Source organism: Ochotona curzoniae, unplaced genomic scaffold, assembly GCF_017591425.1.
Source record: "Ochotona curzoniae isolate NIBS_2020 unplaced genomic scaffold, NIBS_Ocur_1.0 scaffold_4683, whole genome shotgun sequence".
Taxonomy (NCBI): domain Eukaryota; kingdom Metazoa; phylum Chordata; class Mammalia; order Lagomorpha; family Ochotonidae; genus Ochotona; species Ochotona curzoniae.
Window position 1 is genome coordinate 19,924,054 of NW_024467121.1, and position 24,610 is coordinate 19,948,663.

Genomic DNA, 24,610 nt, shown 5'->3' on the forward strand with positions numbered 1-24,610 from the left:
AAATTTTAAAATTTAGGAAAAAGAGAAGAGGCCCTGAACTGTGACAAGCACTGTGGGCATCTCACCCTGAAAGAATTTGCAAAGAACATGTGTGACCACAGACTGGAGAAAATGCACTGAAAAGGTTGGCCACAGAGTGGACTCTACACACTGTGGCCAAGAGGAAGCCTGAGGCGGGGCCAGGGTGAGTCACTCATCACAGGACAATGATGATTGCGAGCTGCAGAGGGAAGAGGAAAAAGAGTAATCAGAAAACCACAGGTGGGCCCAACCCTCAACCAGCAGCCAGGGCAAAGCAGCTGCCAACTCCAGTCCCTTCCAGGGACGTTCCTTAGGGGCAAGGAGCAGCCAAACCAAGAACAAGTTAATGAGACAGACAATCTGGGTCCGAGAAGTTAGGTGAGAAGGAACAGGGTGTCCTTCTGGCCTTGGAGCCAGCTCTCCAAACTGCAGGTTCTTAAACTCCTCCATCCTGCCGGCCCTATCAACTAGGAGTAGGGACTTTTCTCCTGTGTCCGACATTCAACCCCAGCCATGGCTAAAAACTTAACAGCTGACAGAATTTTCCAGTTGAGCCTTGTCAGTTTTCTAGAAGTGTGGCCACTCCCATAAGCAAGAGGCAAAGAAGACTCTTGCTGCCGATGCAGCAACCAAGGGCCGTGGTTTGGGATTTGGGATCTTATTTCTGAGTCTCTGGATTTCTTACCAAGCTGGAAGCTATAGGTCTCTGTATTGAAGCAGCCTCAAATCGCTACCTCAGGAACAGGAAAGCCAGCAAGCCAAACTGTTGTGAACTACAAAAGCCATATTTTCCACAATAAAAAAGGGAAGAAACCACAAACAAATACCAGTTTGTAATTTCTCCACAAAATGACAGACACACTCCACCCTGTCTAGGCAGAAGCTGGCCATAGCCATCCCTTGGGGTTCACCTAAAATATATCCTAGTCTTGGATACAGATACAACGTTCTATAAGTACCTTCCTATTTGTGCATTTGTTTAACGCTTTTATTCTGCTGTGTATCCATTTAATCATCTACAGGGGGTTCATCATCTCTCATCCTGATTTACTGAACATCTACAAGCTTATTAAGTCCTTACATTAAGTATTTAAGTAATTTTTGATGAATAATGATGCAAATTGGTATGTTGATATCTCAAATCACAAGGAAATGATCCCAGCTTTTTGGTACAGTGGGGAAAACTTCTCAGGTTCTGAGTTGTTTTCTGCTATTTATCCCCTGGCATTAATCATTTGGGTGGAATTCAGTAAATAAGTGGCAATGGAAGACCTTATCCTAATTCACGGTAATGAATGGAAAGAAACTCAGACTATTTTGCAGTGATTGTATTTTTGCCTTTGTTGTTAGGAAGAGGGTATTTGTGAACATCATCTTGGTCCTTCTTGTTTTTTGAAAGATCAATGCCTTAAGGGCTTTCCGATCATTTTTGAAAATTGAAGAATTTTAAGATAGTCCCTGCTAGGGTCTTAAGTGCTACACCAATGTAGCTTTTCATTCATAAATAAGACCCTAGCACTCAGAAAGATTCAGTGTTTGCTCAAAGCCTCAGAGCAAGAAAGTGGTGGTGCTGGCTGGCTGATCAAACCCAGGGCAAGAGGATGCTACCGGTTCCTCTCCATTCACTTGCAATACTGTGTAGCATCACATCAATCCGCTTCAGGAGGCAGGGACTCTAACCTGAGTGTAACACCTAAGACCCTAGCAAGGCTCCTCAATGCTTAAGAGATCTTCCACATTGGTGACGGTAATCTATACACTCATTTGTATTCTTAACACAGCATCTGTCTAACACGTCTGGATAGACTGACAACCCCCATATCACATATGCACATGATTCATAGACTGTGCTGAATGGGGATCACACTGCGCGGTGCCCCCTGCCAGCACTGTGTTCCCTGGCTAGTGGTAGCCCTTGCTACTGTACCATTCCTTACAAGTCTCACCCGGCCTGCCAAGAGCTGCAGGCCACATCTGTGCTGCTGGTCACTCTGTAGTTCCTCGGTTACAAAACACTCCACCAGCCCAATGAAAGAGGACTGAGGAGACAGAACACTGCTCTCCATTGTGCTGGACTCTGTGTCTGCTTCATGTCCTCACCACCCTTCTCTGTAATTTCTGCTCTCTCCCCGAGCAACCCAGACATAAATACGGGATGTTTACTGGGGGAAGGGAGCAGGAGCAGGGAAATGGGCAAAGCTAGCACTATCTTTTTCTGGCTATATGTAGGTGGGCTGCCTGGCACCAGATGTCCCCACATTATCTGGGTTCCTACTCTGGGTTTGTCACATTTCTATACTTCTGTGCAGGCATGGTGTGAGAGCATAATTGTGCATTTTATGGTTATGAATGGCACAGCCTGGCAACTCTCTGATTATTATTTCCATTCACTGCCATGCAATATCAATCTAATTCCCCATTACATGCCATTTTTTTCATGCATTCCTCATGCATCAAGGACAAAGAAAGGCAACAGTCATGCACAGGCAACTGCCTCACCGAAGAACAAGCAAATTCTGATGGAAACTGTGGAGCAACAGCCTCAAGTTTGAAAGGACAGACTCTGACTAACATTAAGCAAAATCATTGTTCAAAGGTTTAGTACCAACACTCCTGACCCAATAGTGGGTAATGTGCTGCTAGCTGAGAGGGTGGGCTGGAAGAATGAACACTAGTAGAAGGTTAGATATAGCAAGACTCAACAAGCTACATTCCACTAAAGTCCCGTGGGCTTTTTAAGGTTTCCAAAGAGGCTTAAATTTCAACATCAATACTGAATGTGGGGTACAATAAATCCACTAAGTGATTGGCTTATTCAGCAAGGATCCACTCATTATAAGCAGTGGGTTAAATGCAGAGAAGATTGAGAGAACAAGAAGCACAGAGTGGCCAGGATTGCACATAATGAATGGCTAATGAGACAGAAGTAGGAAGAGCATGTGAATGTAATCAGAGTTTGGGGCAAAGGGTATGTATGTGCCAATACTCTTGACCATGGACAGCAAGTTTATTTTGCATCATGGAATGGCTGCTGCACCACTGTTAAAACAATAAACCTGGAAAACACTACAAGTGACAAAGAACATGCTTCTAAGCCAGCTAGAACCTAAAAGCCCTACACAGCATCTCTGTAATATGTGTGTACAGCTGTAGCGGTACTCAGACTTTCAGTTCAAACTGAGGCCACCAGCTCATTTCTCCATGATCATTTAGTGGTAGTGAAGGCCACTGAACTGAACCAGATCCCTCATAGTCCTCCATTACTTTCCGATAATCATGGCCTTTCCTCTCAGAAGTAATTTCCATCTTCAAAGAGGAGACTATTTCTCTTTGGATAGAAAACATCCATCTTCCACAGAGAGAACTGAAAACACACACACTTATTAGCACCCAAAAGAAGCAAGTGATCAAATGGTGGCAATAGCTCTCAGCATCTTCTGTAAAAGAAGAGAGGCACTGATTACATTTTAGGACAATCTTGCCAGTAATAAATAACAGAGCTGGATGCTTCCAGCATCAGAATGTGTGGACCACTGCTTGTGAGAGTGAGCCAGGCTGACCCAATAGGACATAGGAAGGCATGGCAGCTGATGGATTTGGGGATGTGAAAGGAGACTGCTGTGGAGTGCGTTTTCGATACGCAATGGTTTACGCTGATTTGGAAAAGTTGTAGAAGAGAACGGTAGAAGCATCTAGTCTTTGTGTGCAATAGTGACCCTGTAGCCCAGAGTTCTAAGAGCCAGCTGTTGCAGCTCTTGAGGTGAAATGTTCTAAGAAAAACAAACAAAATGGAAAGCATCACCAATGTCCAGTAGTTGCATTATGGTTAGGACAAAAACTATGGAATTAATAGTCCCATCATTACCTCTTCCCCACTAGGTCAGATTTTTAGTAGCCACCTTCTCCAGATTTTCCACAACTTTTTGATTTTCCTTGTTGTTGAAAAAGTTCACACAATTGCACATCTTATGGTGCTAACAATAATTCCATCCCCCTTTTCTCCCTCACCATGATGTCTAACTTTTCAGACAACAAGTTTCTTTTTTACTTTGTGCGACATTCTCAGAAAGCAGCAGACAGCAAAAATCAGAAATGGGACAGGTGGCGCACATAGATAAACCCTGTGGACCCGTGTTATCTGCTGCTCTTGCTAAGGTCAAGAAACTCCTTTCTGCCACCTGTTTAGATAATGCAGAATACAGTTGTTAGAATTTGGGTTGAATCATCACCGTAACATGATCATTCCCTTGTCCTTCTTGAGGTCAGAGACATCAGTTCTAAGTGAGATGCCTGGGGTTTTCATGACAAAGATACCCTAAGAGAGAATTTTTGTACCAAACTCGGATATTATGTAGAACGTAGTTTCAAGTAACTCTGTAAACCACTTCACTGCTAGCATGCCTATTTCTCATGTTGAAAATTTTAACCAGAAATGCACAACTTTACACTGCTCTAATGCTTCTTAAATAGTAATTTAGTTATGTGCAAAGATCCAAGACCCAAGCTTTATCCCTAATTCACCCCCATCATATTTTCACTCATTCAGTGTGGTACGTCAAGCTCGGTGTAATAAGGGGTAATTTTATATTTACATGGGATAAGGACTCATGTGAACAGAGCTCTAAGCCTCTTCTACACACATATGCAACTTGCATACACAACATAAGCACACGTGCAGTAAAGTTAGTAATGCTTTAAGATTTCACTCTCAGTTATACACACCCCCTCCACGTGAGCTTTCCCGAACTTTCCATCTCATCATTGACTTTCCCTTCACAAATTAATGATGCTATTCATCTATTTATCAAGGCTGCCCCAAGATAAGCCTAAGGCACTCACTATCCCACCAAGGCTTTTGTCTACGTTCCAGGCCCCAGCAAAGCCTCATGTCTTTTTCTCTGACCTCAGGCTCTAACTTTACCATGACAATAAAATCGAGCACAGGACACATCTGCACCACACTCCTTACGGATTATGAGATCAGCAACACAGTGAACCTCAAGGGGCCTCAGTTTCCCCAATGACAAGATAACACTAATGATATCAACCAGCCACCTGCCAGGCTATCTGGGGACTTGGCCACAATGTCTACAAATTACAAAGAGGTCCTGAGCCACAAATAACAAGTATTATTAATAAAAATTAGTTCAAGACAAAGGCCAGAAAGAATACTGCAATAACAGTAGTCCAGATCCTACTAACCTCATTGCTACCCTAAACTGCCATCCTTTAAGACAAAAAGGAATTTAGTTCTCTCTTATAAGGTTGTTTCTATCCATACACACTTTCTACATTTGGAATTACTTCTTTCCAAGTTATCTGCAGGCAACATTCTGTTCATTGGCTGGACGGCGATACAGGTTTGATTTCAAAGCATGTCCAAATATTGCCTCCAATTAAAGTAATTGTAGCTCTTTAACCTCTCAGGACCACATGGATTCTAATCTAATTGTGGCAGGATCCCTTATTCCTGCTGGGTTTTGAACAAATGCAGGCTTCCTTGGCAGCAGAGCAGATGCCTCAGCCAAAAAGAAGGCTGCACACAAGTTGGGTCATCTGATACTTCAGGTTGCAAGTGACAAGTAACATTCTGAGACACAAGACCAGATTTCTGTTGGTTCAAGATGCTTGTCTTCTGGGCCACTCCAGGTTACTTTCCCATACGAATGGGGCTACACGCCAAGAAAGAGCCTGATACAGTTTAATGACCAGAAGCAAGACAACGAAGTGGATTCTTCCCCATCCCCAAAAAGCACCTTGTTGCACACAGAATGCCCGCACAGCTGACTTTCACCTGGTCCAAGGGGAGCAGATGACTATCCAATCCCTGGGGTACTTTCCCAGAGGCAGTGCTGGCTGTCCCAACTGAAGTCCCCAGTTTGTCAGGGGCTCTCTGATGGGGAGGGGAGCTTTCCCACACATCAGTCATGCTTTGGGAAAAGCAACAAGACTTCAGATGCTGAGGTGCAAGGGAGATACTGGCAGCTGAACACTCAATCAGGTACAGGAAGACCTCAAGACAAAACCCAACACGCTGACCTCTGGACCAGTCAGTATCTAGAAACATGCCTGTAGCTCTTCCGAGCATCCCTCTCATCAGAACCTGCAAGCACTCAAGGAGGGAAAGCAGGAGACAGCAGCAGCGCCTCTGCTGGGATGTTCCATTGAGAGGGGAGCCAGAGCCGCATCCATTCATAGTAGGGTCAGGGAGTTCTCTCCAGGCACGGGATCTCATTTCTCAGTTAGCAGCCTCCAGTGGGGTGGGGTAGGGCAGGCAGGACTGGCAGGGCTGCATCATTCAGAAGGAGGATGTGTAGGGATTAAGAAGGCACCGCCTGAGCTATTATTAGCACAGCCACCCCCTTGAAAATTTTGCAGAATATGCTTGAATCTCCCGAGCAGCTACTCAGGCTCGCAAGGTGTTGGGAGAAAGGCACCAAGTTCCTGGGCCTCGCCAGCAGCTCCCACAGCTTGGCAAGTCCAGGACTGGGTCATCTTTTCAGAATTCCACACGCACCAGCATTTGGGCAGCTGCCTACAACATGGAAGCACTGGGCTTTGCTATTTTTAAATGAGCACGTACTGAAGGGGGTTTCCTCCAGTTCTCCTTCCCTTCCCAACTCCCTGGCTTCTCTGCATTCAACTTGCTGCAGCCATTCGGAATACAAGAACCCCCGGCCCATTTCAGTGCTACAGGCAGCCTGTGTCCAGCCTTCTACCACCCAGCCTGAAGTGCTCTTGTTCTCTCTCCTTCCAGGACAAGACTCCCCTGTCACTACCAGAAATATATTTAACTGATTTTTGTTTTTAATTCCACCCAGCTCTGTCCACGGCAATATCTTTTCCATTCTCCCTGGGTAAATTCAGATGGCTAGGAGGCTCAGTGTGTATGTGTGTGTGCCTAAGTGTGGGGGGAAGGGTAGTAAGAGGGAGTGTCCCACGTGGGGTCTGGTCTGTTTCTTAAAATTGTAACAAACACAAAATAAAAGACTGTCACGGTCCCCCGGCAGAAAGAAGTGGCATGTCCCTTTTCCCCAGCCAGGCATGAGAAAAAAAAAATGGAAACAGAAGTGCTGCATAAGCAATTGCCGCCCTGCCATCGCCACCGGGAAACAAAGACACATTACCTTTTATTTTCTGAGCTTGCAAAGGAGCCGAGGAACTTCAGGTTGCAAGCGGCTGGTCCCCCGAAACGGCTGTCCCATTCGTCCCAGGCGCAGGCCCGTGGCCTACCAGGCGGCCTCGGAGCAGCGCCGCCTCCTCTCCTCCTCCTCCTCCTTCGCGGCGCCCACAGCCGCCCCGCCGGTGCTGGCGCGCCCCCGCCCCCGCTGCCGCCGCCGCCACCCCGACACGGGTCCTGCGCGTCAGCCCATCACCCGCTCATGCCGAGCCTGGCCGTGCGCCAGAGTGCACCTCTTCCAGCCCACCCCTCGCCTGCGCCGGGACCTGCGGCCCCGCGGAGACCCGCCCGCCGCATGCTGCCCGCCGTGCGCTCAGGCCCGGGTGGGCCGCTAGGGCGTGCTCGAGGTTGGGATGGTGCGCGCCACCATCGCCACCGCTACTGCCACCCGCGCCTGGCCTCCGAGCGCCAGCCGATCCTGGGACAACAATGAGCACCTCCGAGCCCGGCTCTGTCTCTCTGCCCCTTGCAGACTTGGGACGCCCCAAGTCACCCTGCGCTGGCTCAGCGTGCTAATTCCTTTCCCTTACACCCTAGGGAGGAGGCAAAGCTAGCTCCCGCTGGAGCTGCTGACCGGAGAGCTTGCGCGCGTGTGCGAAGATGCGGAGGGTGTTGATCCCGAACCAAGCCCCCACCACCCATTCCGCGCCCCCTCCACCACCAACCGAAGCAGATCCTCTCCTACCCTGTGAGCCCCTGTGAGTGCCCGGAAGCGTAGCGCCTTCTCCTTGAGCTCTTAACAATCGTCCAGAATTTTAATCTCCCCTCAACTCTTTAGAAATGGGAGTTGCTGCAAGACAAGGGAGTCCTGGGCTATTGTCAAGGCTTTGCAACAATTACTAGGAGCTGGAGACTTCCATTTCCAAAGACCCGGGGGAGGAAGAGGCATTGACATGTTCTCTTTCCAGAAGAAACAAACTCGGGAGCTCCCCACCAGGAACAATGGCACAGTTCACGGTTTGTGTCTAAATGTTTATTGCTTGAGGAGTTCAATTTGCTCGAGACTCACTTTTTTTTTTCTCATGCATTGTCAAAACATGATTGTTAAAATAATGGGAGGCACGGGCACAGTGCACGCTCCTACAAAAGCCCACTGGTTCCAGGGTTCAAACCAACAGAGCACATTCAAGATAGGAGTTTGGATGTGGCTCCACTCACTCTCCTGAGGAGAGTGAGTGGCCTTTTCACTCCACAGCAACAGAAAGAGACTTTGGTAGATCCCACACCCTCATGTAGCATCATTTCCAGGCTGTCCAAAGGCAAGCAGACTTCGAAATTTTGTAAATAAAAGAAGAAATCTCTACATCCTATCTTTCAGTTACCTGAAAATTAACTCCTCCAAGTCACAGAAAATGCATTGTTTCTTAAAGGTCACCGGCGAAATTTGTTTCAAAGAGACCTCGTGGTAAATAAAAGGGAAATGCTGGTACAGAAGAGGCAAGTACAGTCTCAGTCTGAAAAATGAAGTATCTTGGGGTAGTGTGGACTAGTGCCTACCTGCGATATCTTTGCTAGCTAAGCCTTTTGTGGTTGGCCAGTCAACTGGGAATGGGTAAGAAAAATGGGAAATAAAACTGTATTAGAATGGGAAATAAATCTGTACTAAAGAATTTGAGGGGTGGATGCTGTGCAGTGGGTTACAATACCGCTTGGGACGCTTGAAGCCTACATCAGAGTGCCTGATTGCAGTCCCAACTCCTTCACTTCTGATCTGGCTTCCTGCCAACACACAAGGAACAAGGTAACAGGTGATTGTCCAAGTACTTGATGCGCATGTGAAACACCTAATTGGTATTTCAGATTCCTGGATTTGACTTGGCTCAGTCCCAGCTGTTAGGAACATTTAGGGAGTGAAACCAGTATATGGAAGATACCTCTCTCTCTCCATATTATTCTGCCTTTTTTTAAAAAAAGATTTATTTAATTTTTATTGGAAAGGCGGATATACAGAGAGGAGAGACAGAGAGGAAGATCTTCTGTCCAATGATTCACTCCCCAAGTGGCTGCAACGGCTGGAGCTGAGCCAATCCAAAGCCATGAGCCTCTTCCGGGTCTCCACACGGGTGCAGGGTCCCAAAGCTTTGGGCCGTCCTCGACTGCTTTCCAGGCCACAGGCAGGGAGCTGGATGGGAAGCGGGGCTGCCGGGATTAGAACTGGCACCCATATGGGATCCCGGGCGTGTAAGGGGAGGACCTTTAACCACTGTGCCATTGTGCCGGGCCCTATTCTGCCTTTCAATTAAAGGAAAATAAATAAGCAAATATTTTTTCAAAAAGAATATGAAATAAAATGGACAGGTGTTTTGTCTGAGTACCTAGGTTCAATTCCCAAATCTGTCTCCTGATTCCAATTTCCTTCTAATGTAGACTCTGGGAACAGCAACAGTTCGAGTAACTGGGTTCCTATCATCCACACTGCACTAGGAGATCGAGTTCCTGGTTCCTAGCTTTGGTCTGGCCCAGCTGTGGCTATGAAAGGCATCTGGAGAGTGATCAAGGGATAGGAGGGCTCTGTCTCTGCCTTTCTGCCTGTCAGATAGAAATAAAACTAAAAAACAATTTTTTTGAAGTAGTATGGGAAACAGGCTATTCTAAAAATGAATGAAATTAAATTCAAACAAGGTATACGGATGCTAACAAAAGCATGAAAGATGTGTATTTTCTGCTGTACTGTGGTTATCTTTGGAGCTGACAGATGAAAAGCTTTGCCAGTCAACATTCTATAACGGTCTGTTCCCCTAAGACCAGCTGATCCTACCAGCAAGAATTCAGACTGTTGCCTGCAAAGGTGAAAGAGGACAAGGATCTTTTACAAAGTGCTGGCCCATTGACCAGCTCTAACATATGGTCTTCCTTGAAGACCAGATTCTTTCCTTTTTCAGCTAAGTTTCCTACTATCGGAACAGTCCTGCTGGAAAAAGAAACAAGGTTAAATGGCTTAGGCACACATACCTTTGTGTTTTGCTTTCATTACTGGAGAAGAGTCAGTAAGAAGGAGAAATACTTTGCCTTTAACCCTCCAGAGAGCAAGCAGGATTTTGAGATATAAATACTGCAGTCTCTTAGCCCAAGCTAAACGGCTTTGTTTTGACAAGAGCTGAACTCTCCTAGAGAGAAAAGGTTCTCTGAGCATTGGAAGTGGGGGAAGGGAGGAAGGGATAGAGAATGGCATTGGCACTGCTAGAAGAAGGAGAGAGCTGGCATTTGGAAATAATGAGCAGAACACATCCATAGCTGCACAGGAACCTCAGGAAGGGACCCAGGTCATCTGATGGGACAGTCTCAGGACAATGGATAGGGGTGCAAAATTCTAAGAAGTATATGTTATGTACATCAGGATTCTGGGGTTCACCCATGAGAAATGAAGCCGTCAGTCCTAATATGAACCCAAAGTACATGAGCACTCAGCATCTTAGTGACAATTCGTTGGACCGATGACAAGAGAACCTCTTCTTATGGTAAGGCTGCCATTTTGATGAATGAGGCTGTAGTCAGATTTAATGGGGCTTAGAGAAATAAGTTAATGTACCTTTTTTTAAATGCACAAAATTGTGGAGGCATAAAAAAAAAATCACACCTGTAACATGTACAAAAAGCACCAGCTAGGTTTTTTTCTTAATCTCTCAGATCCAAAGGGACAGCCTTCCTAACAACTTGGGGCCAATCCAGGGGACAATGAAGAGATGACTGTCCACATCTTACCTGGAGGCCCGTTCTTGGTGGGGGAAAAAGTGACTCAGATCCAAGTCTCTGTGTACTTGCCTAGCTGAGGACTGATGACAAAGCAGGGGCAGATTTGCAGCATCATCTAGTCCTACAGCCATATGATTGCTCAGCCCTGAATTTCCAGGAGTTACCTAACTTACTGAGGTCATTCACTCATCTCTAAAATGGGCCTAATTATCTTATGTATCTACAACCTTATCAGAATTATGGATTCAACACATATTAAGTGTTTCCTAAACCATAATGGACAGCTAACAGTATGCACCAGAGTACAGTATGTACTCTGTACCAGGCATAGTGCTTGGAACTTCCCAAATAAGAATTTAGTCATCATTAGATTCCAATGGAGTGGAAACTATTTTGATTCTTTTACAGAAAGGGACCTGGTTTTTAGAATATTAAGCAACTCACCAGAGATGACACTGCTCATCACATCTAGACTTGGAGCCACTCTTTTTTAAGAGCCGGGGCTCTTGCCATGCCCAACCACCATATGATATATGTGAGCATGGCTACCCATCTGCCCTTCAAACACTACTCATAGGGACTGAATCACACCTGTGGTTGGGTGGCCTCTTGGGGTTAACAGTGAGCTGTGTTACATCAGTTCCTAACCTGCACCATTTTATTTTCTTTGTTTAGAGAAAATAACAATGGCTCTTTTTTCTTTCATATTTTAGCCAGTTTCAAGGATCCAGAATAACTCTCTGGGGGTTGCTTATAGTGCTTTGTCTGGTGTCAAATGAATCTTATTGTGTTTTTATACCCAATCCTTTTTTCTTCTTACTCCCAGGTCAACTCTGAAGCACCTCAATCAAAAGGAAGGAATTCTATCTCCTCTTAAAGCATTAGATCAAATACTCAAAATAACGGTCCCTGGGATATAGGAACAAATCATGTCATAGCTGTGTTACACTTTGCTATTTTTTAAAATTGTAATGCCATTTTAAGAAATTGTTGTGTTGTAGTATTATCCTGTGGTGTTCATATTACATTTGATACTTGTTTATTATTTTTTCCAGGTTGGGTATCATGATTTAGACTGCCTCAACTCCTGTCAAAAAACAAAACAAAACAAAACAACAAACAAAAAACCCACAAAAAACCCAAGGTAAATCTTAATGAAGCAGATGAAAATCAGTAAGAACAACACCAGCTAATTAATATAATTTGGAGATCTTGAAAACATCTGTGTAACAGTGAGTATTACAAAAAACTGGATAACATTGCGAGTATAGTCAATAACATATTAATAAACATAATTAATGTATAGTTGGCATTTGCCAAATGCCAGGTACTCATTATGTGTTTCACATATACTAACTCATTAAATCTTGTTAAAAGCTCTATAGATAAAGGTAAGAGCTATTCTAAAAATTGTTCAATTTGAAAGAGCAAATCACAGAGTAGGCAAGCTAGGTAGAGACAGAGATAGAGAGATCTCATATACTGGCTCACTCCCCAAATGTCTGCCATGGCCGGGGCTGGGCCAACCTGAAGCTGGGAGCTGGAAAGACAATCCATGTCTTAATTGCTTGAGTCAGTATGGCTGCTTCCCAGGGTTTGTATAGCAGGGAGTTGGCCCAACATATCATTGCAAAAGACAATAAAGGAAGAGATATTTGTAAAATGAAATACAAAATATTTTTAGCAAATAATATTTTCCCGGTTGTAACTTCCAACACTGTGAAGGTTTATGTGAAGGTGGTATCAACTAATCTCTCAACCAAACAATAAGAATGAGTTCAAGGGAGAATTTAAGAGCCCAGGGTTTGAGATAACATATGCTCCTTGTCTTAAGGAAGAAGAGTTGAGTCTATGCCTTATAGTGAAGACAGAGTTAGAAGCTGTCACCAATGATGAGTTGGGAAGCAATGATTTATCCTGCTGCCCAATAAAATCTGTAACTACCCTGAATTACAATGGCAGATAATTTGTTTATTAACAATTGCTTGAGTTCAAGTGATCCAGTCTCTGGATTTCTGACTTCAAGACAGGAAGACTGGAGAGGCTGTTTGTTGAGACGGACATTGGATACATAAGATTATAACTCAAGAAGAGTTATCTGTGCACAAAATAACAACAAATGACCAAATGACATTTAAACCCAGAGAAATTGGTGAGATCATTTCAACCAAACAGTAGAGGTGGTAGAGGGGGTTTTCTTCTTACTCCCAGGTCAAGAGCAAGAGAGACAAGGAGAGATAAAGCCCTATCTCTAAGACAGTGGTTCTCAGACCTAAGGCAAGAGAAAAGTCACCTTAAAACATGATGGAAACAGAATACTAGGTCTGACCCCACTCCTTTCCTTGATTCCCTAGCTCGAATTTCCAATTTCTAGGTGTGGGTCAGGATAGAACAGTTAAAATTCATAGCAAGTTCAAATAACACTGATGTCATTGATTGGTTCCCTCTTCTGTCCTGGAGGTGGCCCAGGCAGATCTCCCGGCTCCACCTTTACCACTTTGCATAACTGTCTGCATCATGTGTATTCTGCTCTCTGTTGCAAGTTCAACATGACAGGAATCACAGCAATGCTTTGCTTTTAAGACTTTGTATTCCAGGTTCTCAGAATGTGTCAATTCATACATGTTTTTTTTGATTTATCACTTTTGCTTGACCAAGTACTGTGCTCATGACACAAAGTATTTTTATGATGAAATCCATCCAGCTAATCAAGACAAGCAAGAGGAGTTTATGATGGTAGAAAACAATACTTCACCAGGGTTTCTGTGAAGACAGTTTAAACTACAGCCTGTCTGAAAGTTTAAGTGGACTTTTTCACAGGTGAACTGGACCAGCCTAGTCTGCAGTACAAAACAAAAGCCTGTTGCTATCAGGAATATCTACAATGCATTCTGAAGATTCTTGACAGCAAATAAGAGGACCCAATCAAAGACAGCAAATAAGAGGACCCAATCAAAGAGATGTACACAGTCTATCTTGAAATGGATGTCCCTTCTGAGTCCCCTTAGTAGGCCCTACATAATTTTCACATTCACTTTCAGAAGGCTAAGATTTCCCTTCATTTATTTGACTTCTTGGGGGGTAGTTTTGGGAAAGCATTTACCAGCCACTCTCTCTCTCTTTTTTTTTTGTTCAAAACAGAAATTAAGAAGAGGAAATACACTTGCAGCCTAGAAGGAATGGAAAGCACCTCTGGAATCTTCCAAGAAGTCCTCCTGTGCTCTTTACAAAGAAAACTCCCTTGGAAACGGCTATAACCTAAACTGTAATTGCAATTACTATATTAATATTTCTTTTAATCAGTGGTGCCAGGCACGTTATGTGCATTATCCATAATCTTTCCAGCAGCAATGCACAGTGGTTAACATTCATTCCCATTAGATAGATCTAGAAATCAAGGTTCAGAAACATCAAGTAACCACTGAAAGTCTGCACCTAGAAGAGGTGTATTTGAATCCCTTCTCCAAAGATTTCCAAAGTGTATTCTTTCCAAAGCTTAATGTTGAGCCAGTGGAGACACCAATTATAAAGGTTCAAAGTAACAACATTTTCAGGGTTGTCAGCTGGAAGAATGAAAGGTGAGCCATAAAGAAATAGGAAGCAGAAAGCATGGGATAGCAAGTTGAGCTACATAACATTTGTGTTAATGCCCACCCTAATGGCTACAAGAATCAAAATCCGAATCAGAAACATCCATGCCTAAGCAGAAGCATTCAGATGCCTGCAGGAATAACGCGCCTCCCCAGCCAAGGACAACAACACAGCGTCATATGGGACACTGCTGTAACTCTTGCTGTATGCTTTTAACGGAAGAACAGCTAGCTGCCTGTGTGTTCCCTTGGTTTTCAACTTAAGCCTAAGGAGTAGCCCAGGCACATCTATTGATTCTGCTCCTCCTCCATGTGGGCTCTCAGCAAGTCCTTGCGATTCCTCTGGCAGAGTCTCTCCTAGCTGAAGAATGAAGACAAAAATAGGTGCTGTAATCTACTTTTTGGCCCCAAGACACAGAAAGCAATAACAGCGGAGAGGAGTGCAGGCCATAGTGCTAAAGGAATGGTTTTGAACCACAACTCTATTTTGCAGTTATGTAGCCTTAGGCTAAGAAGTTCTAATCTTCTTTCAGTTTCCGACTCATGGAGTTGCTAGTAGGATTACACTGTGTAAGGTATACAAAGACAGTTTTTGGCACAGAGTACATGTTGCATAAAATACATGCCATTAATACTCTTATTTGCATGATCGGAATTTACTAAGGACATAAAATCTGGCAGCTTTTGTTGGTATCCAATACCCTCTTGTCTACTTTTCTTCATAGCACTCATCACCAATTTGCCTGAAATGTATTTTCCTTAAGTTTCTTGCTTGGTCCCATGCCATACTTGTAATACCTAGAGTAGAATGTGAAATACAGAGTGTGCTCAGCAAATGAAGGAGTGAATGAATAAATCATTGACAGGATGACTGCTTTTTACTGATTCCTTTGGCCTGTGTGAGAACTTCTCTAGAGTAAACAGTTGGAAATGAAAACTGATTTTGGTAGCATTATTTGTCTTGCTAACTTATTCAAAGTGATTTAACCAATTTACCTTCCCATCAACAATTCATTAAATTCTCCATTTACCTACATTCACAATATCTTACTTCACCTTTGAAAACACAGTGATCTTAGTTTTTGAAAAGCAACAGTCGAAAATATAATCAGTGAAGTTCAACTAATATATTTATAATAAACAGCAATTGTCCACACAAAAGATGTCAGATGTTACTGAGATCTCATTTGAAATAATTGTTCATAGTCATACAAACTATTCTAAGTCATGTGTCTGTTGCATAAGAAACATAATACAAATTCTTCCTATTGCAGTGACATTATCAATGGCCTATTTACAAATTTCAAGGGTAAAAACCTGCCCTATTTATTTACTTTTGAAAAGAAGAAATCTTGATTGAGACTGCTAAAACGGAAACACAAAAAACTGTGTGACATTCTTTAGGATCAGCTTCAGAATTGTCAGTAATATGAAAATCATGTTAAAGGAGAAAATTTAACGTAAGTCTTGTTATAGACATAGTCATTCTCTTTTAAGTTCAAAAGCTGAACTTAGAGGAACACATATTTTAAAAGTTCTGTGACCAAAAAAAATATAATAAAACATCATCTTTTAATGAATTCTTAATAGATTCCTCAGTGGTCATGAAATAGGCTGCTGTTTATCGCAAATTTGGCTATCATATCTTACTCTTCCATGTACCTACTCCTTTTGTGACTGTGATCAATGTATGATAGTTTCTACATTAGGCTCTAATTTGTATTCACCAATAAAAGACAAAAGAGAAAATATTCTAACTCAAATATTAGGCCTACAAGATATTCTAGCTTAAATCTTTACGCTTCTATTTGATCTCTTTGGAACACTGTTCGGCAACCACTTGAAAAGCCTGGACCAGCCTGCTGGATTACAGGAGACCAGATGGACTGAAGCTGCATCTGTCTGACTGTTCTAATTGAGGCCTCAGGAAGGTGAAAGAGCCTGGCCATGACCAGCACAGTCACCTATTTAATATTCAGCTGCTTGCAGATGCACAAGGGAGACTGGGAGAGCTTTCTAGCTGAGCCCAGCTTAAATTGCCACCATATGCAACCATGAACTAAAGAAATACTTTTTACTTTAATCCTCTGTATCTTGCAATGATATGTTATAAAAATTAATGGGGGGGAGGGGCACCAGTTAACTTCACCCTATAGAAAGCACAGCTCTGTCTTAACTTTTCATCTTGTTATGCTTATGCTGATTAAGTATCTTGGTTTTCAATGGAAAAACAAGTGGTAATTTTTCAACAGAATATATGAAAATTTTATCGAGTAACATATCAACTAGCAGTAGTCAATAACCATGTACATAGCCTGGTTCCCATCTGTGACAGATACACAGCTGCATCAAAGCATTTCACCTTGTACACATACCAGCAACCCTTTCATCATTCACCGAGTACATCACACTTCTAAAACTGAGTTTCATGGTAAAAACTAGAGGTTTGAAAACATTTTTTAAAGTAACGCCATAAGAAAATTAAAACTGCCTGTTAAATTTAACTTTTTAAAAATAGCATCCTCATCATATCCAGACGTGAAAATACAGTGCAGTATGCATCTCTACTTCCAAATCAAAGTTGGACTCCCAATGAAACAGTTGGATATATCTTGACAGTAGGATGCTGGACTGTCTACCATTGTTTGTACCCGCAATGTTAAGATCCACTTAAATAGTAGAATGATGGACTTATGACTGCTTATGAAGGACTATACTACTGGTAATAATATGGGGGAAATCAGTGGTAAGGGGAGGAAATTCGGGAGAGGGTAAGGGAAATCCCAGAGTCTGTGGAATTGTATCATAAAATTGAAAATAAAATAGAAGGAAAAATAGCATCCTGAACATATTCCTTTCTGTCAGTCACCAGAAAGTGCTAGTTGATATTTTCAAATCCAGAGATGACCTGTTACTTTTCTTTATGGAAAGCAAATTCAAACAAACAAAATTCCTAATAATCACCTTCAAAAGCCCAAATAAGTAGCATTAGTGACTAAGAGTATTTTGCAAAGCTTTATTCATGGCTGACCTTTATCAGGTAACTAGTATAACGCAAAGCCACAAATGCCTCTTCACACATGTGATAAAACCATATCCATCAAAATGAGGTTTTACAAATGACTGTAAAATGCTTCGGGGCAACAACTAGCTTTTTGCAGTTCTAAAGTTTATTTTTTATGAAAATCACAGTGCTTGGAGTTGAAAATTAAGAAAAGCACCCTGAATCATCTGACTTCACTTAAATAGTCTGAGATTCCCTAAGTTTAAAATAGATTCTTTAGCGGTTCTGAATTCTACTCACCCCACGCAAGACGGCGCTTTATTTATTTATTTTCTTTTAACTTTTCCACCTGCCAAAGTCTTAAAATACACTATTTTGTGGTAGCATTGCAAGGAATCTCTTTGGCAATTATGCTGCCTTGGCATATAAAGCAAAACGTCTATTTAGCCCCTGTGTGTTTATGGGAGTCTACATCCTTAAAATGCTGAGGCACTAAACATGAAAGAGAAGCTCTGGATGCTGACTCTGAAGGTTTAGGGTCCTTCAACTTTCTTTTGTGCCGTTTGCTATTGGAAATAAATAGGCAGAATACTAGCAACTCCTGTTTTCTTTTTCTTTATTCTTTCTAATGGTAAGTAAGTTAAATTTAATAAATGATACCCTTCCTATTATGGGAAAAATGCAAAGTTTATGATATTTACAACATAAAAGTGAAATAAACAAAACCAGGTATCCTCCAATAGCAGTGTTGCTGAGATCAGGGGGACGTCAGAATCCTCACCCAGTGCTCGTGGGAATGTAAGATGCAACAGCTGCCCTGCAAAAGTCTGGCAGCTCCTCAAAATGTTTCACAAAATGACCCCACAATCCACACCCAGGTTCAAAATCAAAAGGAATGAAAGCATACATCTACTTGGAAATCTGTACAAGAACATGCGCAATTATATTGTTTATAATAGGTCAAAGTGGAAGCAACCCAAACATCTATCAACCAACAAATGGACAAAATGTTACCCAGCCACATGATAGTATATTATTCATCCAGCAAAAATAATGAAGTACTAATCCATGCCATTGTGCATGATTTCACTGATACTAAATGTGTAGAACAAATACATCTAAAGAGAGAGAAAATGAATGAGTGCTTAGGGCTGAGAGGTTAGGACAAGGCAGGGGCCATGATAGCTAATGGGGACAGGGGAATTGGAGAATTAATGAAAATGTTTGAAAATTCATTGGGGTGCAGATAGTATTTCTCTGGGAAAAGACTTCACCTACTTGAGTGAGTGCATAGTGAGGAAAGTGACTTGTACCTCAGTAATAAATTTAAGTCTAGGTGTTCTGATTCCCTAAGTACTGTCTCTACCTTCCGGTGCCTGTCTTGGCTCTTCTGTCATTAGGGTCTTTGGTGCTGGAGGAACCCTGTAATTATAACAAAATTCTGGAGCAATTTAAATAGGGGTTTAATCAAATCTCCTCAAGTACATGATCCCTGTTCATTCATTTCACATACATTCACTGAGGTCCTTCAACATGCCAGGAACTAGCATTGGTGCTAAAGATAGTTAGTGAACAAATGAATCCTCCCAAAAGCCCATGTCCACTGTGTCCACTCCCTCTTGAAGCTGACATTCTCGGGCAGGAGTGAGTCTGCACACATAGTGTATTGTGTGCAGAACAGAAACACATAGTGTGTTGGGTGTGAGTGAGCAGGGAGGGGGGACACGTAGAAGCCTCTGAGCAATACTTGTCCTGAGCAGGTGAAATGTGGGGAGAAGACCCTGGCCAGAGGTGCGGTCTGATCTCCTGTGGGACAACACCTTAGCATCATCCTGAGCACCATGGCCAACATTTCTGTCTGAAACTGAGAGCTTGCACTGGCCTCATTTCCTCTTTGGTAGGGCTACCAGGCAGAGCATACTAGGTACTGGTCTCTGGCTATATCCCACAGGAACAGGCACTTACTTAATGTATTTTTTTCACTCTCGGGCTGTTTATAAAATCAAATTCTTAAGATGACAAATACGTTAAAAGAATTCTAAAAAGCAGGATCCAAAATTTTTTTGAGTGGAGAACGCTGATTTTAATAATGTGAAATGAAAACTTAACCAAACCGACTGTGCTCATGAAGGGTATGAAAAGTGGTGGTTATTTTCATGGCATACCTACACATGCCGGATTTTACCAACAGCAAGCTGAACTGCAGTCCTAAGTGTGAAGTGGTGCAAGTCCACGGCAAGTGCAATGTTACAAAATAAAATGTCACTGTGTTCTCATAGCACATTAACGGGCCAACATTTTCAGAACACATACGGAGTACTGAGTCAAGTTTCATGGGCTCTACTTTCAGGTGGATGTTTAGACACCTGACTATGTCAAGGCTAAAGCACTTAGGCTGGGGAAGCATTCAGGGCCAACCTTTATCAGTGATAACCACCATTCTTAGTCTTAAAAAGAATAGCCTGGGCCCGGCAGTGTGGCCTAGCGGCTAAAGTCCTCACCTTGAACATGCCAGGATCCCATATGGGTGCCGGTTCTAATCCTGGCAGCCCCGCTTCCCATCCAGCTCCCTGCTTGTGGCCTGGGAAAGCAGTCGAGTTCAGCCCAAAGCCTTGGGACCCTGCATCCGTGTGGGATACCCTGAAGAAGTTCCTGGATCCTGGCTTCGGATCGGCATAGCATCGGCCATTGTGCTCACTTGGGGAGTGAATCATAGGACGGAAGATCTTCCTCTCTGTCTCTCTTCCTCCTTTCTGTATATCTGACTTTCCAATAAAATAAATAAATCTTAAAAAAAAAAAAAAAGGAATAGCTCTAGCTGGTGTGAAGGTGGTGCAGTGGGGTGTATATGCAGCAGCCTATGATCTACAGAGCTGTTCTCTGAGATTAAGTGCTGCTGCATGAAAACAGGACCATCACAAGGCAGGGTGGGAGAGTGGAGTGGACTGTGTAACAACTGCCAGGAGTGCAACTGGGAGCTGCCATTGAGCGGGTATTTCCTATGATGCAGTGAGTGGGCTTCTTGACCATGAAAGTGTTCTCGAGAGGCCCTGGACACCCTGCTGTGGTGGGATCCCTGCTCTGGGTGGGTAGTGACCTCCTGATCTATGAAGTCCCTTCTGGCTCTTGGAGCCGGCAGTGGGGGTGAGGGGGTGCGGGGACAAGCACCGAAAACAAAGAGCTCCAGTTGGATGGCTGGCTCCAGTGCTGTGGTTTCCCAAGACTGGCAATTTGTGTTCAGAGAACAAACACAACATTGTCAGAATTTAACTGCTGCTGGAGGCACAGGCCTGGAGGAGGAACTGCTGTCTCTGGAGTGGTGCTGACTGCAAGTCAATTCCAAATGCAAAATCTCACCTAGAGAGGCAAGCCTGCTCTCTGTACAGCCAGCCGTGCCCTCTCTCTGGCAGCCTGATTGAGTCTGGCTCCACCTGGAGTATAGGCTGTGGAGTCCTTAGGGAGGTTCTGTCCAATCATCTTGCATCACCAGTGGCCATATCTCAGGGAACCAAGCCCCGTTCTTCCCCCACCCCCTACCCCCCAGTTGGCCTGGTCCCCAGCAGGGACTGCTCCTTCAGGCTTTGCTTCCTGGCTTCTTCTTTGGGTTTTCTGGAATTTTCTCACTCCCAAGGTTTCTGAGCCTTAGCTCTGTTTTGGTTCCACATGTGCTCTTTGGACCCAGCCCTGTCCATTCCCTCTCAAGATTTGGGGGATCCTGGACTAGGTCAAGGCCTTTATTGTGCTGGAGGGAAGGAATAATAGCTGTGTAGTGGATACTCACTGACCCTGTGATAGTGCCATTTATTGGCCTTCTAATAGGTGCTGACACTCTACACTGAATGTAAGCCTCACATGGCATTTGCTAGCAGGTGTTTATACCCATTTCACAAAAAGGGAAAGCCAAGGCTCAGCAGCTCAGCAATCTGCCAAGCTTGTTCAGTGAGTAGTAGTCAGCTAGAATTCAAACCACTACCTGCTTCTAATACCTCCATTTTAACCTGGTGAATCATGTTGTTCATGCTACTTTTGGATCAGCACCTCACTAAAATGATTCAACAGATATTTGGTGATTGGGGATTTTTAGTTAGTTTGTTTGTCTTTAGGCGATCAAGACAAATGTTCCACTCATTTCTGAAAAATCAGATAATCATCTTGTAAGCCTTTTATGCCGAAAGTGGTTGAGTGCATTTAAAGGAACTGTGCTGAGTTTGGCAAGTCTGCACTGAGGCTTTGCATGTAGCTCATCATCATTATTGTTGTTGGGCACTTGAATCTGTCACTGTCGACCTCAAAGTACTACAGTGAAGGGCAAAGGAGGCGACACGAGCACTGCAGTGCAAACCATAAAGCACTCTGTAAAAAGATTTCCTGAAGAATTCAATTTGCCTGGTTTTGTTTTCTTCTTCTTAAAAAACAAAGTGGGAGAGGGGAAGGCTAACATCTGCTACGCTAGTATCCCGTAGGGTGTGGGTTTGAGTTGCAGCTACTCCCTGCTAATGGCCTGGGACAAAGAGTAAAAGATGGATGACTCAAGTGCTTCAGCCACTGCTACCGACAGATGAAGGTCCTGGCTCCTGGCTTTGGCTTAGCCAGCCCCAGTGATTGTGGCAATCTGGAGAGTGAACCAGTGGATGGAAGATGTCTCTATGTCTCTCTGTAACTTTGACTTTTGAATAAATAAGTGAACCTTTAGGGAAAACAACTTACCCCATTTACCCCATCTAGAATTGCACCCAGCACTTTTTCCTTTTGCATCCTTGGCTTCCTCTCTTCCGCTTCTTCTTTTTATCACTCTTTACATACTATGTATTTTTATTCAATCATCCATTGACTATCCCTCTGTATTAGATTGTCATTTCCAGGAAGACATGGCATTTGTTTGCTATGTGCTAAGTTCTAGCCTTTGTTAAATCTCAGTCAAGATTATTGTAAACAAAGCAACACAGGCTTTGCAAAAAAAAAAAAAGATTTCAAGTTCACATGTAAATGGCAATATTCCTATAAATACCTATTCAACCCACAATCATTTCTTATAGTATCTTTACAGTGTACATTTAAAGAACTTCTTGCTTTGGGGGCTTTCATGCAGGTTTTAGAGCTTTCTCTTAATTTCTAAAATGATTAGATGATATGGGGAGGGGAACTGTATTGTTGAGTTTCCTTCCTACTTCTTTCCAGTGGAGTTGCAATTCCTTGACTTCTGTAGGCTTCAAAGATGAAATTATGAGTATGGTTGCTCCACAGAACACAGAAGATCTTGGTATAAAAATTTATAAGGAAAATCTGGGTTCTAGTGTCCCAGAGTGATAAGTTTTAGAGGAAGTGGTTGTCTGTGACTTGCTTATACTGCGGTGTCCTGTTACACAGAAAGCTATTCATCCATCACTGTGCTAATAACTTAATAAGTAACCAGTCGCCTGCAATTGTCCAATTACGTGCTCTACTTTATTTTTGGGTACTTGCAGAGTGAACAACTTGAAAGAAAAGGCCCAGGAGAGAGAAAAAGACTTTTAAAAAATTGTAGAACCTTTAGAAATAAGTTCGTTGTAGGTATATCTTTTAAAAAGTGCTCACTAGACTTAACAAGAAAGAGAAAGCTTTGCAATGATGGATTAGAGGATCCTAAAATCTCAGGGGAAATAGATTAAAAGGAAAGTGTTATAATTTAAAAGAAAGAAAGAAAAAGAAATCCCAGAGTAGTTAATTTCCTAAAACCATTTCCATAAACCCTTAAAGATCTCCTTATATAAGCAAATGTGTATTTTGAATAATGAAATCATAATGATTAAATAGAAATGTCTTTCCAAAGCTCAAGTAGTTAAAAAAAAAATCTAAATTGAAATTTTGCCTCAGCACATATACCTGACCTGGGGGTGGGGGTGTGTGTGTGTTTGTGTGTGTGTGTGTGTGTGTGTGTGTGTGTACAGGAGCTATAAAGGAAGTCAATGAGAACTCCAGAAATTATCCTTCTATGGTTCTTCTCTCTCCTGGTGGGAGCAGAATTTTAAAAACCTCTGTGTGTGTGTGTGTGTGTGTGTGTGAGAGAGAGTGCGAGAGAGAGAGAGTGAGAGAGAGAGAGAGAGTGCTCTTTCATTTGCTGATCCATTCCCCAAAGGGCTACAGGGGCCTTGCCTGGGCTGGACTAAGGTCAAAGCTGAAGCCAGGAGACCTAACGATCCAGCTCTCTCCATAAGTGTGGCACAGTTACCAGCATTATCACTCTGCCTCCCAGGGGCCGCACTGGCAGGAGGCAAAGCAGGGAATCGAACCTGGCTACTCCAATAGGGAAAATGGATGTCTTAACTGGCATCTGAAATGTTAGGCTAAAACCCAGGGAGTTGTTTTTCAATTTTTAGTTTTTTTCATCTTGCATACAGCTTTTATTAATTTTCAAATTCCCTCAAGTGTGAAGCAACCATGAAGCCAGATGCAACTCTTCATGAAAGAAACTAGTTAGATTTGGGAAGAGGGAGATGGATGGGAAGTGAGGTATATTAACATTTCTCTAACAGGAGCATTTTGGAGCTACTGACTCCATGCTATCCTCCTCATCAGAGATCTGGCCTCAATAGGACTGTGCTGTCCCTAGAAGCTGAGGTTCTTTGATGAAACACCTTTGATATTCCCTTTATCACTTGCCTGCCTCATCCAGTTCCACCTGATATCAGGGTACATCCAATAAACTCATCCAGAAGGCAGACTTTTACAGTGGTGATAAACATTCTTTCTAGGAGATCAGCACCTTTTATACAATATATCATTTTGTTGCATCCAATTGTTTGCTTTCAAAATTCACAGAAGTAGAATTTTGGTACTTGAGGTGTGTGGCCCTGTCTGTGCAGAGCACTTCCCTGCTATTACTGCATGTCAGACACTCAACACTGGGCTCTCCAACAGGAGCATTCTTTCCACATAAATGACCTACAGGATCAATCATCATTATTTTAAAAATTTCTATACATATTCTATTCATTTGGGTCTGGAAGGCAATTTTTACATTCATGTTTTTTATTTGACTTTCATGTTTTCTTTTTAAAAGATTCATTTATTTATTTAATACCTGAGTTATTAGAGCAAGGGGAGAAAGGAAGAGAGGGAGGAAAGAACACAGAGACGGAAACC

The 24,610-nt window shown here is 42.9% G+C and overlaps 1 protein-coding gene across 3 annotated transcripts in view; it reads right to left on the minus strand.

Moving 5' to 3' along the window:
• The window catches only part of FRMD4A (FERM domain containing 4A), a 546,990-nt gene that overhangs the window by 187,639 nt on the left and 334,741 nt on the right, over positions 1-24,610 (minus strand). Inside the window, exon 1 of one of the 3 annotated variants that reach the window (XM_040967966.1) lies at positions 7,149-7,347. The exons of the other annotated variants lie outside the window; for them this stretch is intronic. The gene's annotated coding sequence lies outside the window, so the exon portion shown is untranslated. Of the gene's footprint in view, positions 1-7,148; positions 7,348-24,610 lie in introns of those variants that run through there. 3 annotated transcript variants of the gene reach the window in all.